Source organism: Rhinopithecus bieti, unplaced genomic scaffold (assembly GCF_001698545.2).
Source record: "Rhinopithecus bieti isolate Rb0 unplaced genomic scaffold, ASM169854v2 scaffold_70299, whole genome shotgun sequence".
NCBI lineage: Eukaryota > Metazoa > Chordata > Mammalia > Primates > Cercopithecidae > Rhinopithecus > Rhinopithecus bieti.
The window spans coordinates 81693-97637 of record NW_016826106.1 but is presented as its reverse complement, the minus strand read 5'-3'; the positions used below and the strand labels follow the sequence as shown (position 1 = coordinate 97637).

Below are 15945 nucleotides of genomic sequence, written 5' to 3'. Positions count from 1 at the left end.
GGAAATTATCCATTTCTTCTAGATTTTCTAGTTGATTTGCGTAGAGGTGTTTATAGTATTCTCTGATGGTAGTTTGTATTTCTGTGGGGTCGGTGGTGATATCCCCTTTATCATTTTTTATTGCGTCTATTTGATTCCTCTCTCTTTCCTTCTTTATTAGTCTTGCTAGCAGTCTGTCAATTTTGTTGATCTTTTCAAAAAAACAACTCCTGGATTCATTGATTTTTTGGAGGGATTTTGTGTCTCTATCTCCTTCAGTTCTGCTCTGATCTTAGTTATTTCTTGCCTTCTGCTAGCTTTTGAATGTGTTTGCTTAATTTTCTTTTCAGAGATTTTGAAACCTTTTTAGAAAAGATTGAGGAAAGATTACTTGGCTCAACTTTTAGAATTATAAATGTATTACCTTTTCAGATTTTAATATAAATTGATAATAATAATGTCTCAATAAAATGAAGGTTAAAAGTAGATTTAAAAAATACTATATGCAGTATGTCAGAAGCAAAAAATACTCTTCCAACGAATCCTAAGAGCATAGAACAATCTCTTGTATATAATGAGTATTTCCAATAAATATTTACTTATTCATTAAATGTTGAATACATGGATTCCAAAAGAGAAAGGACACATGCAGTTTACAGCAGAGACATTACACAGGGAACATCAGGCTGCATGAGAAAGATTGGAGAACCTGCTCCTTTTAGAATTACAACACATTAGAAGAGGTGTGTGTCTTTTAATTTTTTTTTTAAAGTGGAAATTTGCAGGGTGGGGAGGGGGCAGGCAGGAGTTAAAGAAGGGTACCCTTCCAGCCTAAAAGTTTAACATGATTAAAGACTTTTTTCCTTTGTTGTTGTTGTTGTTGTTGTTGTTGTTTCCTTCTTTTTATTTTTTTCATACTTTATGTTCTAGGGTACATGTGCAATGAGATACCATCTCACATCAGTTAGAATGGCGATCATTAAAAAGTCAGGAAACAACAGGTGGTGGGGAGGATGTAGAGAAATAGGAACACTTTTACACTGTTGGTGGGACTGTAAACTAGTTCAACCATTGTGGAAAGCAGTGTGGAGATTCCTTAAGGATCTAGAACTAGAAATACCATTTGACCCAGCCATCCCATTACTGGGTATATACCCAAAGAATTATAAATCATGCTGCTATAAAGTTTTTTTTTTTTCTATTCATCAGCCAGAATGTGACATTCTTGTCATGTGCAATGCTAACATATGTGAATCTATTGCTATTTGTTGTTGTTGTTGTTATTTGTTTGTTTGATTGATTTTCTGGTTTCCTTTACCTTGTTTTCTAAATAATTCACATTTTAATTCAATTTATGTTTTTGCCACAATCAACAGTCACTCTAATCTTACTCTTTTTTTTTTTGGAATCCTGAAATTCTATTTTATGCATCTTTCATTTATTTTTGCTGGTCTTATTATTATTGCAAGGATCCCTCATTATTCTGGAGAACATTATATTTAGGTCAAAATTTTCTGTTTTTATATGTCTGAAAATATCTTTATTTTGTCTTCTCTCTTGATTGATAACTAGATGTCTATAGAATTCTACATCTAAAAAAAGAAAAATAATACAGATCCTTAACATCGGGGGTGCATTTTATTATTTACGTAAGCAGATTTAATAATAAGAAGTATGATTTCTATCTTGTTCTCTCTGTTATAAAACATCTTCCTTTTCTTTTGTATGTGTATGTTGACTTCTTTTCTTATTATAAATGAGTATTTATCAATAAATATTTAAGAGATTTTCATTTTCATTCAAATAGCATGATAAAGTAAGTTTATTTTCATCATTCTTTTTTACCCCCATGTATTCTTTCAAAGTGATAACAAAATCTCTTTCTAGCTAATATATATATGTGTGTACACATGCACATGTGTATATACATGCACATTATATATACACATTATATATGTATACACATTATATATACATATTATATATAATTATATGAGAAATATATATAAGTATATATCTTGTATAACTTTTTTTATATAATCCTTCCATCAATATCTCTCTTCTCTTTTTTGGAAATCCGGTTCTCATATAATACATCTCCTTAACAAATCCTTTATAGTCTTACTTGTTTGATATTGATTTTTTCTCCAAATATTTGCTTACTTTTTTCTTATCGTTTTTCTTTGTAACTTGTATTTTATTTATATTTAATATATTTGCCTAGAATTAAGTTATAAAAGAATTTCTTACCTTCAGATTATTTTTTACATCAGTGGAATTCAATATACTTTCCTATTTTAACTTTCATTGCACTTTTGTTTTTATACTTTATGTTCTAGGGCACATGTGAACAATGTGCAGGTTTGTTACATATGTATATATGTGCCATGGTGGTGTGCTGCACCCATTAACTCATCATTTACATTAGGTATATCTCCTAACGCTATCCCTCCTCCCTCCCTCCACCACACAACAGGCCCCAGTGTGTGATGTTCCCCTTCCTGTGTTCAAGTGATCTTATTGTTCAATTCCCACCTATGAGTGAAAACATGCGATGTTTGGTTTTCTGTCCTTGCAATAATTTGCTGAGAATGATGGTTTCCAGCTGCATCCATGTCCCTACAAAGGACATTAACTTATACTTTTTTATGGCTGCATAGTATTCCATTGTGTATATGTGCCACATTTTCTTAATCCAGTCTGTAATTGATAGACATTTGGGTTGGTTCCAAGTCTTTGCTATTGTGAATAGTGCCGCAATAAACATACGTGTGCTTAATGCACGTTTAATAACTTTCATTTTATTGAGAACATGACAGAAACAAGATACAAAGAGTTATCTACAGTTATGGAAGAGATTAAAGAGAAATAAAGACTTGCGTATAGACTTTTTTTTTTTAATTTGAAGTTCTCTACAACCTCATTTAAAAAACTTTATTAGTGTTCTAATATTTGGAGGTATAAAATTTTATTTGTTCAAGTCCATATTTTGAATAATTNATCCATGTCCCTACAAAGGACATTAACTTATACTTTTTTATGGCTGCATAGTATTCCATTGTGTATATGTGCCACATTTTCTTAATCCAGTCTGTAATTGATAGACATTTGGGTTGGTTCCAAGTCTTTGCTATTGTGAATAGTGCCGCAATAAACATACGTGTGCTTAATGCACGTTTAATAACTTTCATTTTATTGAGAACATGACAGAAACAAGATACAAAGAGTTATCTACAGTTATGGAAGAGATTAAAGAGAAATAAAGACTTGCGTATAGACTTTTTTTTTTTAATTTGAAGTTCTCTACAACCTCATTTAAAAAACTTTATTAGTGTTCTAATATTTGGAGGAATAAAATTTTATTTGTTCAAGTCCATATTTTGAACAATTAGATTGTCTTCTTATTAAAATAATACTTTTTCTTGCCTTTTCATGCTGTTACTGTATTCTTCAACAAAGAGTAAAGTTAAAGTTCAGGATTAAATGGCATTTTTTTAAATTATAGCTATTTAAATATTCATTAGACTAAGTGAATGGGACCCTTCAGTGGCAGAATCCATTAACCTAGGATAGGTCTGATGACATCCTATTGGGATAGTATGTAGAGAATATTGGATAGCTCTATAACAGAGACATTTAAGACATGTAAACACATGTATGGAAAGTAACTTTAGTTTTGAAAATGTTAAGTTTGAGGTATATGGAACTAGGGTGAGAAAATATAATAAAAAATACATATACTTAAAAGCAAGTAAAATAAAAAAGTCAACAATAAGGAACTTAGAAATAGAGAACAGACTCATATTTATTAATACACAGAAAATGAGAAAACTTTTAAGAATGTCTAAGGAGTGTTCATTAAACTAAGAGAAAAATCAAAGTAGTGCAATTCTATACAAGTGAAGAAAGATAATTTTCCTTGAACAAAACAATTGAGATGGTCAAATACTGCCCAAAGCTCAAAGAGATTGTGTGTATCACTGAGTCACATGAATATTTCATCAAAGTGAGCAAACAATCTAACCTGCACAACTGTGTGTTGCCCAGGTAAGAGTTTAGCCTCTTATTATGTAATAATAATTATTAGGGCTCCCTATTAGTTAAAAATGTGACCATTTGCAAAATAAATCATGTTGTCACTTGAGCCAGAAGTTCTAGCCCAACCTGTGCAATGTATTGAGACTCAATCTCTCTGAAAAAAAAAAAACTCTCAGATTATGGAGTATAAAGAGGAGACACTTGGGTAATGATTTTGTGTGTGTGTGTGTGTATATTTCATTTGTACATACAATAATGAATATATGTATATAAATAATATAAGTATACAAATAATACAGTGTATTTGTTATATATATAGATATCCATATACACATATTAATAACACCAAATATGAGGAGTATCGGGATGCAATTAGAATGAGAATTCAAGTCAAGGGAGAATCGTTATGTCTATTTTTTAACATGTATATAATTTGAGTTTTTATATTACAGATGTAAGAAATGAAGTAGACACAGAGATTACACTTATAGGATAAAGGTTAAATGATAAGTAAAGTAATATTTCAGCATTGGAATATGTGGAATATTCTATGTCAAATTGGGAAAGATTTTATTTTAGACAACAAATATCTCCTATCTTATTTGTGTGCAGTGGCGGTTAGATATCTTGGTTTGAAAATCGGAAGATTTCCCTTTGGAAAGATTTTTGCAAGGATTTATCTCAGGACACACATACACACACACACACACACACACACACACACACACACACACACGGTGGGATGATGGGCGGGGGCGGTGGTGCAGAAATGATACTCAATATCTGTTTCAGCTCAGAATGTTTCTCTTACAGTGACCAATAATTCTGAAACATTGGTTAGCCTGCTATACAAGATCAATTATCCAATATTGGCTATCCAACATCTTCAGTGTCTTCCCTTACCAGAATCTTAAGTGGACTGTAATTTTAACCAGCTACTTGTTTTTACCATTGAACAATTCTCATCTTAAGATCCTGAATCTGACTGCTTTTATAATGAACTTGAGACAAAGTACACTAATCTTCAACTCAAACATTTTTTCCTCTGGGTATACAAATTGCCATGCCATTTATGGGTATTCTTTTTTGTTGTTTGTTGTTGTGGTGGTAGTGGTGGTGATGATGGTGGTTTGTTGTTGCTGTTGTTGTTGTTGTTTGTTTGTTTGAGATGGAGTTTTGCTCTGTCACCCATGCTGGAGTACTGTGGCAGACACTTGGCTCACTGTAACCTCTGCCTCCCAGGTTCAAACAATTCTCCTGCCTCAACTTCCTGAATAGTGGGATTACAGGTGCACACCACCATGCCCATCTAATTTTTGTATTTTTAGTAGAGATGGGGTTTCACCTTGTTACCCAGGCTGGTATAGAACTCTTGACCTCAAGTGATCTGCCCACCTTGGCCTCCCAAAGCACTGGGATTACAGGCATGAGCCACTGCATAGGGACCATTCATGGATATTCTCAATAAAAGGATTGTCTGATCCCACAACTATCTCAGAATAAAAAGTGAACTTTTCATCCCAAGCATAAAAATTACTCAGAGCATTTTCTTCTGGCTAAATCCCTCATTCTTAGTCTTTCTCACTCATTGGCAGCATTGTGCTAAGTGAATGGAATCCCCTGAATGTGACATTTTATTTTCTTTCTCCTTAGCATCCATGTCAGGAAGACTGTTTTAAGCAGGGCTTTTCCACAGTTTTTTCTGTCAGAACCCAATACCACAACATTTCAGCCCTTTCTCTTAATCTTCACTGCTCTCCAAGGGCTAGGGTGAGTCCATCCGTGGCTGGAACCACTCTTGAGTCTGATGTATCTGACACCAATGGCAGGGAACTGTATAGTCATATACTTGGTGAAGAATGAGCATATTATCTAAAGAAGCCCTGGTACCACTTCTTGTCCATGCTGGCTGGAGATGATATTGTCTTGTCTCCATACTTCTCTCTGTGCTCAAGGTCTTTATCCATGACCTCTGAAAAATTACATTTGATAGTTGCCTCAATCAACCCTTTTTCATCCATACATTCTTTTCTATGGGCTCAGGAATCCTGTCAGCCATGACCTTTGACCACTTTGTGGCCATCAGTCACTCCCCACAATATACCACCATATTTACCAACTCATGTGTTACCTGAGTAGGGCTGGAAGCCTTGCTGAGGGGTGCAGCACTCATGACTCCATTGCCTGTCCTGATCAAGAGGCTTCCTTTCTACAAGGTCACACACTCTCCTATTCCTACTGTTTCCATCCAAATGTCATGAAGTTAGCCTGTGGCCAAGTCAAAATCAATATTTTCTATGGGCTGGTTTTGGTTATCTTTTCTTTCGCAGCTTACTTCTGCTAATAGTTATTTCTTATGCTCTGATATTCCAAGTAGTCCTGGGCATTGTTTCCAGAGAAGGCCGGATGAAGGCATTCAACACCTGTTTGCCTCACATCTTTATTGTTCTGATTTACTATGGACCTCATCTGGCAATAACTGTGATGTATCGAGTCAGCCACAGAAGTTCTCCATTACCACCTGCAGTCCTGGGAAATATCTACCTCCTCCGGCCCCCGGTGCTAAACCCAATTGTGTACAGCCTGAAGACCAAGCAGATCTGTATTGCTCTGAGGAAATCTTCCAAGATAAAAAGAAATTAAAGAACTGGAGAAGTTAATGGTGGTTTAGGTTGGGAAAAAATATAACTCTCAAATTTGGAGAATGTAAATTTTAGTTGTTTAAGAATAGTTGACCTTCGCTTAATTTTAGATCTCAGATGTGGATCTACATTAGTATTTAGAATAAAATGTTGAAAATTATGGTTTGTATAAATAAAGACATATATTTTATATTCATAATATTTTCTTTTTTCCCCAAATTCTTTACATGTGGTTTGAGATATTTTGAAAACAAAATTTGTACAAATAAGGAATGCTTGGCTGGAGTATATTCGTGTTAACCCCTTGTCATAAGAAAGGTCCTGAAGTACTTCCATGTTTCTAAAGGCAGTTTGTAAGTTAGCAACTTAGTAGAGTCCGGACATTTCAGAAAATCACCCATCTCCATTCTCTTAGCCTTCTACTTTTTTAGTTTTCTTTCCCCTGTCTTATATTTTATTTTTAAATTATCTCTCTTCTGTTCTGCACTGGCATCTCTATGAGAAAAGTATATTTTATACTATTTTAACTACACCAAATTGAAGAGTGCTTGGTTCACAGTAGTAAATTAATACATTATTTTTTGCTTTTTGTTTTTTCAAGAGTTGAGTCATATCAACCAAAACACTTTCCATCCCCCAACAATATAAGAAACTCACATTCTGCACAAAAAGACATTACTCCTCTTTCCTATGTATTACACCACTGTTAATTTATTTGCTGCCTCTTATTTCTTCCATCGTTATGAACGCCTGGGCTGAAGTGATCCTCTCATCTTGGGTTTCCAAAGTGCTGAGTTTACAGGTGTAAGCCACTGTGCCTGGCCCACATTGAATCTTTTTTGGAATATTTGCAATAGAATCCTCATTTGATCTGATAAATTTATCCTAACATATTTGTTATATGAGGTCCATGATCTGACCTATCATTTCTTCCACACTCCAGTTTTACTAAACAACCTTCAGTTCTCTGAACAATGCATGTTAGGTCAGACACTTTTTGTACTTGCTGCTCCCTATACCTGTTACGCACTTTTCATCGTTCTCTGAGAAAATTCTTGACTATCTTTTAAGAACTAGATTAGTAGAGATAAACCTTTTGTACCATGTAAAATTTTAATCACAGTTTCAATGATTATAACTTCTTTGTTGGTCTTATGACCCCTAAGTGGTGGCAATCTTATGGGACTGAATCCTTACCCAGTAGGACTTTATACTATCTCCATGTGGATAGTGTCAGAATTGAATGGAATTAGAGGACATCCAATTGGTGTCCGCTACAGAATTGCTAGTTGTGTTAAGAAAAACCCTTAGATATCTGGTGTCAGAGTGTTCCATTCTGTGTTGAGTGACTATGTGAGAACTGGAAAAATCACTTTGTTTCCTGCCCCTCCCCCACTTTAGTGTGGGGGGTGTGTGTGTGTGTGTGTGTGCATGCACATGCATGCATGCATGCATATGTGTGACATAAAGAGAAAAATAGGAAGAGAGATTTATAAAATATAAACAGAAAATAGCAAAATAAAATACTCTTCATTTAAGGGGATTCACAAATAAAAACTCTAATAATAGCAGACTGCTGAATAATTTTTTAAAATATATGTGAAATGATTTCCCAGCAGATCTTCAGAGTGACCCTGGTTATTGTGAGTAGTATTATGGTGGTGGGCATCAGCCTACTCCAAGAGGAGCATTTCAATGCCCTGAGAAATATAAAATTGGCTGAAGAAGATTAATCTTAACAAACAGAATAAATATACAAATTAATTCAATGTAAAAGCTTGATTAAAGCTCTGATATCCATTCCTTGCCGTTGCCTTTCCTCGGCCTTCCTCAAGAATGTCTTAATATTGTTATGTTCCATTACTTGCACTTTCTTTATCCTGTTTCTGTCCCATGTCTTAGTACATGCTGCTAACTTTACTTGATATACCCAATCCACTTTCCTCTGACTGCTATTTGTTGTGATTTTTACTCATTTTCTTATCTCATTTTTTCACTCATTTTCTCATCTCAGTACCTCCAGTCAACTTTTCTTAACTCTTAAATCCTAATGTATAAAATGTATAAAAATAGACAACTAAAACAGACTTTAGAAGTTAAGAGTTCCATAGGACTCAGACCTTACCTCTATCATGATATACACTGTATATCAACCATTTGCTTTTCTACCTCCCTAAGTAGACACTTTTAAAACCCAAAGTAATTTCCTGGATTATTTTTAGAGTTCTAGATTCTAGCAAATACGAAATATATCAGTGGGCCTCTAAGAAATTATAAAAATAAAGAAAATATAAAAAAGGAAGGGGAAAAAGACTAGTAGTTTGGCAGGCATAATGGAACTTGTTAAAATCAGGCAATATGTATTTATTTCCACCCTCTATATGCCAAGCACCAGAAATAAATGTATGAATAGGAGAAAAAATATTCCTACTATTGTGGAATTTACATTGTAATAAAGGAAGGAAAGAGAGAAAAATCAAGATAAACCATTTTGTGGAACTGTTGGCTCAATCAGGATTACTGTCTCTGTAATTTTATTATTTATTTATTTGTTTATTTATTTATTTATTTATTTATTGAGACAGAGTCTAGCTCAATGGTCCAGGCTGGAGTGCAGTGGCGCTATCTCGGCTCACTGCAAGCTCCTCCTCCCGGGTTCACACCATTCTCTCACCTCAGCCTCCCCAGTAGCTGAGACTGCAGGCGCCTGCCATCCCACCTGGCTAATTTTTTGTACTTTTAGTAGAGACAGGGTTTCGCCCTGTTAGACAGGATGGTCTCGATCTCCTGACCTCGTGATCCACCTGCCTCAGCCTCCTGAAGTGTTGGGATTACAGGCGTGAGCCACCGCGCCCGGCCGGTAATTTTCTTATATAAATATGAAGAGCTTTCTTTTCACATGTTCACTTTCGCCCTCTCTATACACGAGCAAGATCTATTATGTCTCCTCTGAGTGTATGCTCAGGCTGAACATCCACTAGACATAATTGCTCCCTCTTAAAACAGTAAAACAGATCTCTGCTTTACAATGTATTCCCAAATGAAGACCTGGCCCGGCCGTGGCAAGGAATTATAGATATGTTGTCCTGGGAGAGGCACTTGGACTCTAATGTTTTGCACAGTTTAAAATATTATATAAATGCAATCATACTATTTAATTATTGTGTACCCTTCGATGTTCACTCAACGTATTTAGAGACTTATTGATACAGATATAGTGCTTAGGCATATCTAAATATGTAGTCAAAGTATAAAGATATGTTTGGGGGTAATAAACACCAAATTCATAATGGTGTTTTCTCTGGGAGGAGTAGGTATGTGGAGGGTGTTTCAACTCTATGATGCTGTATTTTAAAGATGGACCATGAATATATGGATTTTCTTTAGGATGTCTTTGGAAATGATTTAAAACTTACAGAAAAGTTACAAGGATAAGAATAGTACATAGAGCACCCATATTGCCTTTGCTGTAATTTATCTATTGTTAAAATTTCATTCCAATTGCCTTAACATTTGAACTCATGCACCAGAGTACTCTCTCTTGTGAGTTATTTCTCACTCTATCTGCCCACTCTCCCCTCAACACACTGTGGGGAAAAGAAAGAGATCAGACTGCTACTGTGTCTGTATAGAAAGAGGTAGACATAAGAGACTCCATTTTGTTCCGTATTTGAGATGCTGTTAATGTGTGACCTTACCCCCAACCTTGTCCATGCAAGAGACATGTGCTGTGGTGACTCAAGGTTTAACGGATTTTGGGCTGTACAGGGTATGCTTTGTTAAACAAGTGCCTGAAGACAGTATGCTTGTGAAAAGTCATCACCATTCTCTTAATCTCAAGTACCCAAGGACACATACACTGCCAAAGGTCGAAGGAAAGCTAGGTATTGTCCAAGGTTTCTCCCCATGTGATAGTCTGAAATATGGCCTGGTGGGAAGAGAAAGACCTGATCATCCCCCAGCCTGACACCTGTGAAGGGTCTGTGCTGAGGTGGATTAATACAAGAGGAAAGAGGCCCGGCGCAGTGGCTCAAGCCTGTAATCCCAGCACTTTGGGAGGCCGAGACGGGTGGCTCACGAGGTCAGGAGATCGAGACCATACTGGTCTACACGGTGAAACCCCGTTTCTACTAAAAAATACAAAAAACTAGCCGGGCGAGATGGAGGGCGCCTGTAGTCCCAGCTACTCGGGAGGCTGAGGCAGGAGAATGGCCTAAACCCGGGAGGCGGAGCTTGCAGTGAGCCGAGATCTGGCCACTGCACTCCAGCCTGGGCGACAGAGCGAGACTCCGTCTCAAAAAAAAAAAAAAAAAAAAAAAGGAAAGAAGGCCTCTTGACAGTTGAGATAGAGAAAAGTATCTGTTTCCTGCCCATCCCTGGGCAATGGAACATCTGGGTGTAAAACCCGATTGTATGTTCTGTTTACTGACAAAGGAGAAAACCACCTTAGGGCGAAAGGTAGGACTTGCTAGCGCAATGCTGCTCTTTATGCACCAAAAAGTTTTGTGGAGATGTTTACATATACAGACACAGCACTTTTCCTTAAACTTATGTCACATAGGTTTTTATTCATATGTCTTAGTGGATCCTATTATCCTGCCACTTCCCTTTTTCTAAGATGGTAAAGATAATGATCAACAAATACTGAAGGAACTCAGAGACCACGAGTCCTCTGTATGCTGAGCGCTGGTCCCCTGGGCCCACTTTTTCTTTCTCTATACTTTGTCTCTGTGTCTCTTCTCTTTTCTCAAGCCTCTCCTTCCACCTAATGAGAAACGCCCACAGGTGTGGAGGGGCAGGCCACCCCTTCACACACAAATTTTTTCTTAGCCCTGTGAGTGCAGGTTGCATACATCATGACATTTACTTCTAAACCATGCAGTGTGGTTTTTTTTCTAAGAATAAAGATACCTCCTTACATAACTAGAAAATGTTTAAATCTAATTTCCCATGTGTATTTTCATTTTGTCAATGCACCAATAGCATTCTTTAAGAGCTTTTTACCTCCAGTCAGGATTCATTCTAGGATCAGACATTTAATTTGTTGTCATTTTTCTTAATCTTATTTAATGTGGTGCATTTCACCACCTTTTTAATTGAGGTAAATTCGTATACTGTAAAATTAATGACTTTAAGATGATTAATTCATGGAATTTAATATATTCACAGTATTTTATAAGCTACCACTTGTATCTAGTTACAGAATATATTTATGACTTCAAAATAAAACCTCATACTCTTTAAGCAGCTATTCACCATTCCTGTCTCCACCCAGCATCTAGAAACTACCAATCAACTTTCTGTCTCTATAGATTTATTTATGCTAATTATTTCACATAAATTAATTATGTACTATATGGCCTTTTATGTCTCGATTCTTTTACTCAGCATAATGTTTTTGAAGATTATCTATGTTGTAGCACATCAGTACTTCATTCCATTTTCTGGTTGACAAATTTGTTTTTTCATTCATATATTGTATGATGGATCAACATTCAATGAAATGACCAAATTTTATAGAATAATCAACTTTTAATTTCTAATGTTTAATGAACACTAAAATAATCCTGTACACCTTCCCTAATTTATAGATGTTTCCTTTGTGTTAGTGGATGATTCCTTGAAAAAAATAATTTGAGTTTTGTTTGTTTGTTTTATTGTTTTAAATTTCAACTTTTAGATGCAGTGGGTATGGGTACAGCTTTTTTATTTTGGTATACTGCATGATGCTGAAGTTTGGGTTACAAAAGTACAAGAAACTTATTTCCCATCTGTCGGTATATTCGGGTTTCATTGTTGTTTTCCAGAAAACAATTGTTAACTGCCTTGTTTCCACAATATTTCAATTTACATATTCTGTGTGTTTCTTTAAACAAGAAAAGAAAAATACATATATTCCTCACCGATTTCCACATATACATATTCTCACTTCACAATGTGGTAAAGTGTCATATTTGGAAATTTACTTCTTAGACAACAACTAAGTATATTATCATCTTCTTGGCAGACAAGAATAAAATATCTCAACTCTCATAAGACTATGCCTTGAAGTGATGACATATTCCCCAGAGAGAAGCAGACAGATGAAAGGGGAAGAGGGAGACAGAGTGTCTTTTTCAGTAAGGCAATACTTTATTACTTGAGCAAATTTCTCCTGTTGAATACCTTATGCACTGCTCACCTTATTTGTTTGGTTTTCAGGCTATAAACCAATGGATTAAGGACAGGAGTCAAGACGAGGAAGAGATCAGCCATGGTGACATGGAGAAGAGGAGATGTGAATTTACCAAACCTATGAATTAGGGCCAGCACAATGAGTGGCACATAGAAAATGAAGACAGTGAAGACGTGGAAAACACAAGTAATAAGTGCCTTGAGCTGACCACTTTTTCAGGCAATACCCAGCACTGTTTTCAAAATGAAGGTGTATGAAATGAAAATGAACATAGAATCAATTGCAAAGGAGCAGATGACAAGAGACAACCCATAGATCATGTTGACTCTGACAGGACCACAGACCAGCTTCATTACATCAGGGTGATAGCAGTAGCAGTGGGGTAGAATGACATCTTTGCAGAAGGGCAGTCGCTTGAGCAGGATTGGCAAAGGTACCATCACTATCACAGTCCTAACCACAACTGTCAGCCCCATCTGAATAATCCTGGCAGGAGTTAAAATCACAGTGTAGTGCAGTGGGTTGTGAATAGCTACAAACTGGTCAAAGGCCATGGCCAGCAGGATGGTTGACTCCATGCAGGAGAAGGTGTGAATGAAGAACATCTGTGTCAAACAAGAATGAAACTCAATCTCCCTGTGATTCAGGAGGAAGACATTGAGTACTGTAGATAGAGTTGACAAGGACAGACCCAAATCTGTAGTTGCCAGCATGGACAGGAAGAGGTACTGAGGCTCATGAAGGCTGGAGGTAGTTTTGATGACAAAGAGGATGGTGCAGTTTCCTAGGATGGCAATGAGGTACATGACACACAGGGGCGTAGAAATCCATATTTGTACAGACTCTAGTCCGTGGATGCCTGTTGGAAGAAGAATGTGTGGCTGAAACCAGCTATTGTTTATAGGTCCCATATGCAAATGTCTTGAAATGTAACCCAGGTAAGCTTCCAAATGTTTCTATTTGTACAAATAAAATCATAACTTTTAAGATAGTGATAGCTAATGCGTCTAACTCTCCTGGGGCAGCATTTACCCTAGGCAATTTACATCAAGGAATTTATCCTTAAAAAGTTTCAATGCTATTGGAATAACTATCTAGTGTTTGGTCAATAGATAACTGCTGGTAAAATGTAAGAGCTAGTGGAATTATATTGGCCAAGAACACTCAATCATTAATCTAGTGAAAATGGAAATTAAGTACATAATTTTCTCTCTTATCCAAGTTCTCAGGAAAAAAATTATTCTCAGAACATATTTTCTGTCTTGATAACTTATTCAGATTACATTCTTATCTGTATTTACTTTCGNAAAAAAAAAAAAAAAAAAAAAGAGGAAAGAAGGCCTCTTGACAGTTGAGATAGAGAAAAGTATCTGTTTCCTGCCCATCCCTGGGCAATGGAACAACTGGGTGTAAAACCCGATTGTATGTTCTGTTTACTGACAAAGGAGAAAACCACCTTAGGGCGAAAGGTAGGACTTGCTAGCGCAATGCTGCTCTTTATGCACCAAAAGTTTTGTGGAGATGTTTACATATACAGACACAGCACTTTTCCTTAAACTTATGTCACATAGGTTTTATTCATATGTCTTAGTGGATCCTATTATCCTGCCACTTCCCTTTTCTAAGATGGTAAAGATAATGATCAACAAATACTGAAGGAACTCAGAGACCACGAGTCCTCTGTATGCTGAGCGCTGGTCCCCTGGGCCCACTTTTCTTTCTCTATACTTTGTCTCTGTGTCTCTTCTCTTTTCTCAAGCCTCTCTTTCCACCTAATGAGAAACGCCCACAGGTGTGGAGGGGCAGGCCACCCCTTCACACACAAATTTTTTCTTAGCCCTGTGAGTGCAGGTTGCATACATCATGACATTTACTTCTAAACCATGCAGTGTGGTTTTTTTTCTAAGAATAAAGATACCTCCTTACATAACTAGAAAATGTTTAAATCTAATTTCCCATGTGTATTTTCATTTTGTCAATGCACCAATAGCATTCTTTAAGAGCTTTTACCTCCAGTCAGGATTCATTCTAGGATCAGACATTTAATTTGTTGTCATTTTCTTAATCTTATTTAATGTGGTGCATTTCACCACCTTTTAATTGAGGTAAATTCGTATACTGTAAAATTAATGACTTTAAGATGATTAATTCATGGAATTTAATATATTCACAGTATTTTATAAGCTACCACTTGTATCTAGTTACAGAATATATTTATGACTTCAAAATAAAACCTCATACTCTTTAAGCAGCTATTCACCATTCCTGTCTCCACCCAGCATCTAGAAACTACCAATCAACTTTCTGTCTCTATAGATTTATTTATGCTAATTATTTCACATAAATTAATTATGTACTATATGGCCTTTTATGTCTCGATTCTTTTACTCAGCATAATGTTTTGAAGATTATCTATGTTGTAGCACATCAGTACTTCATTCCATTTTCTGGTTGACAAATTTGTTTTTTCATTCATATATTGTATGATGGATCAACATTCAATGAAATGACCAAATTTTATAGAATAATCAACTTTTAATTTCTAATGTTTAATGAACACTAAAATAATCCTGTACACCTTCCCTAATTTATAGATGTTTCCTTTGTGTTAGTGGATGATTCCTTGAAAAAAATAATTTGAGTTTTGTTTGTTTGTTTTATTGTTTTAAATTTCAACTTTTAGATGCAGTGGGTATGGGTACAGCTTTTTTATTTTGGTATACTGCATGATGCTGAAGTTTGGGTTACAAAAGTACAAGAAACTTATTTCCCATCTGTCGGTATATTCGGGTTTCATTGTTGTTTTCCAGAAAACAATTGTTAACTGCCTTGTTTCCACAATATTTCAATTTACATATTCTGTGTGTTTCTTTAAACAAGAAAAGAAAATACATATATTCCTCACCGATTTCCACATATACATATTCTCACTTCACAATGTGGTAAAGTGTCATATTTGGAAATTTACTTCTTAGACAACAACTAAGTATATTATCATCTTCTTGGCAGACAAGAATAAAATATCTCAACTCTCATAAGACTATGCCTTGAAGTGATGACATATTCCCCAGAGAGAAGCAGACAGATGAAAGGGGAAGAGGGAGACAGAGT

At 35.7% G+C, this 15945-nt stretch overlaps 2 pseudogenes; one reads left to right on the top strand and one right to left on the bottom strand.

The window, feature by feature from the left end:
- The first annotated feature begins 3916 nt into the window (after positions 1-3916).
- On the top strand, positions 3917-6660 carry LOC108522843 (olfactory receptor 51E1-like; annotated as a pseudogene).
- Positions 6661-12794: 6134 nt separating this feature from the next.
- LOC108522842 (olfactory receptor 51A4-like) lies at positions 12795-13745 on the bottom strand (annotated as a pseudogene).
- Between the last annotated feature and the right edge of the window lie 2200 nt (positions 13746-15945).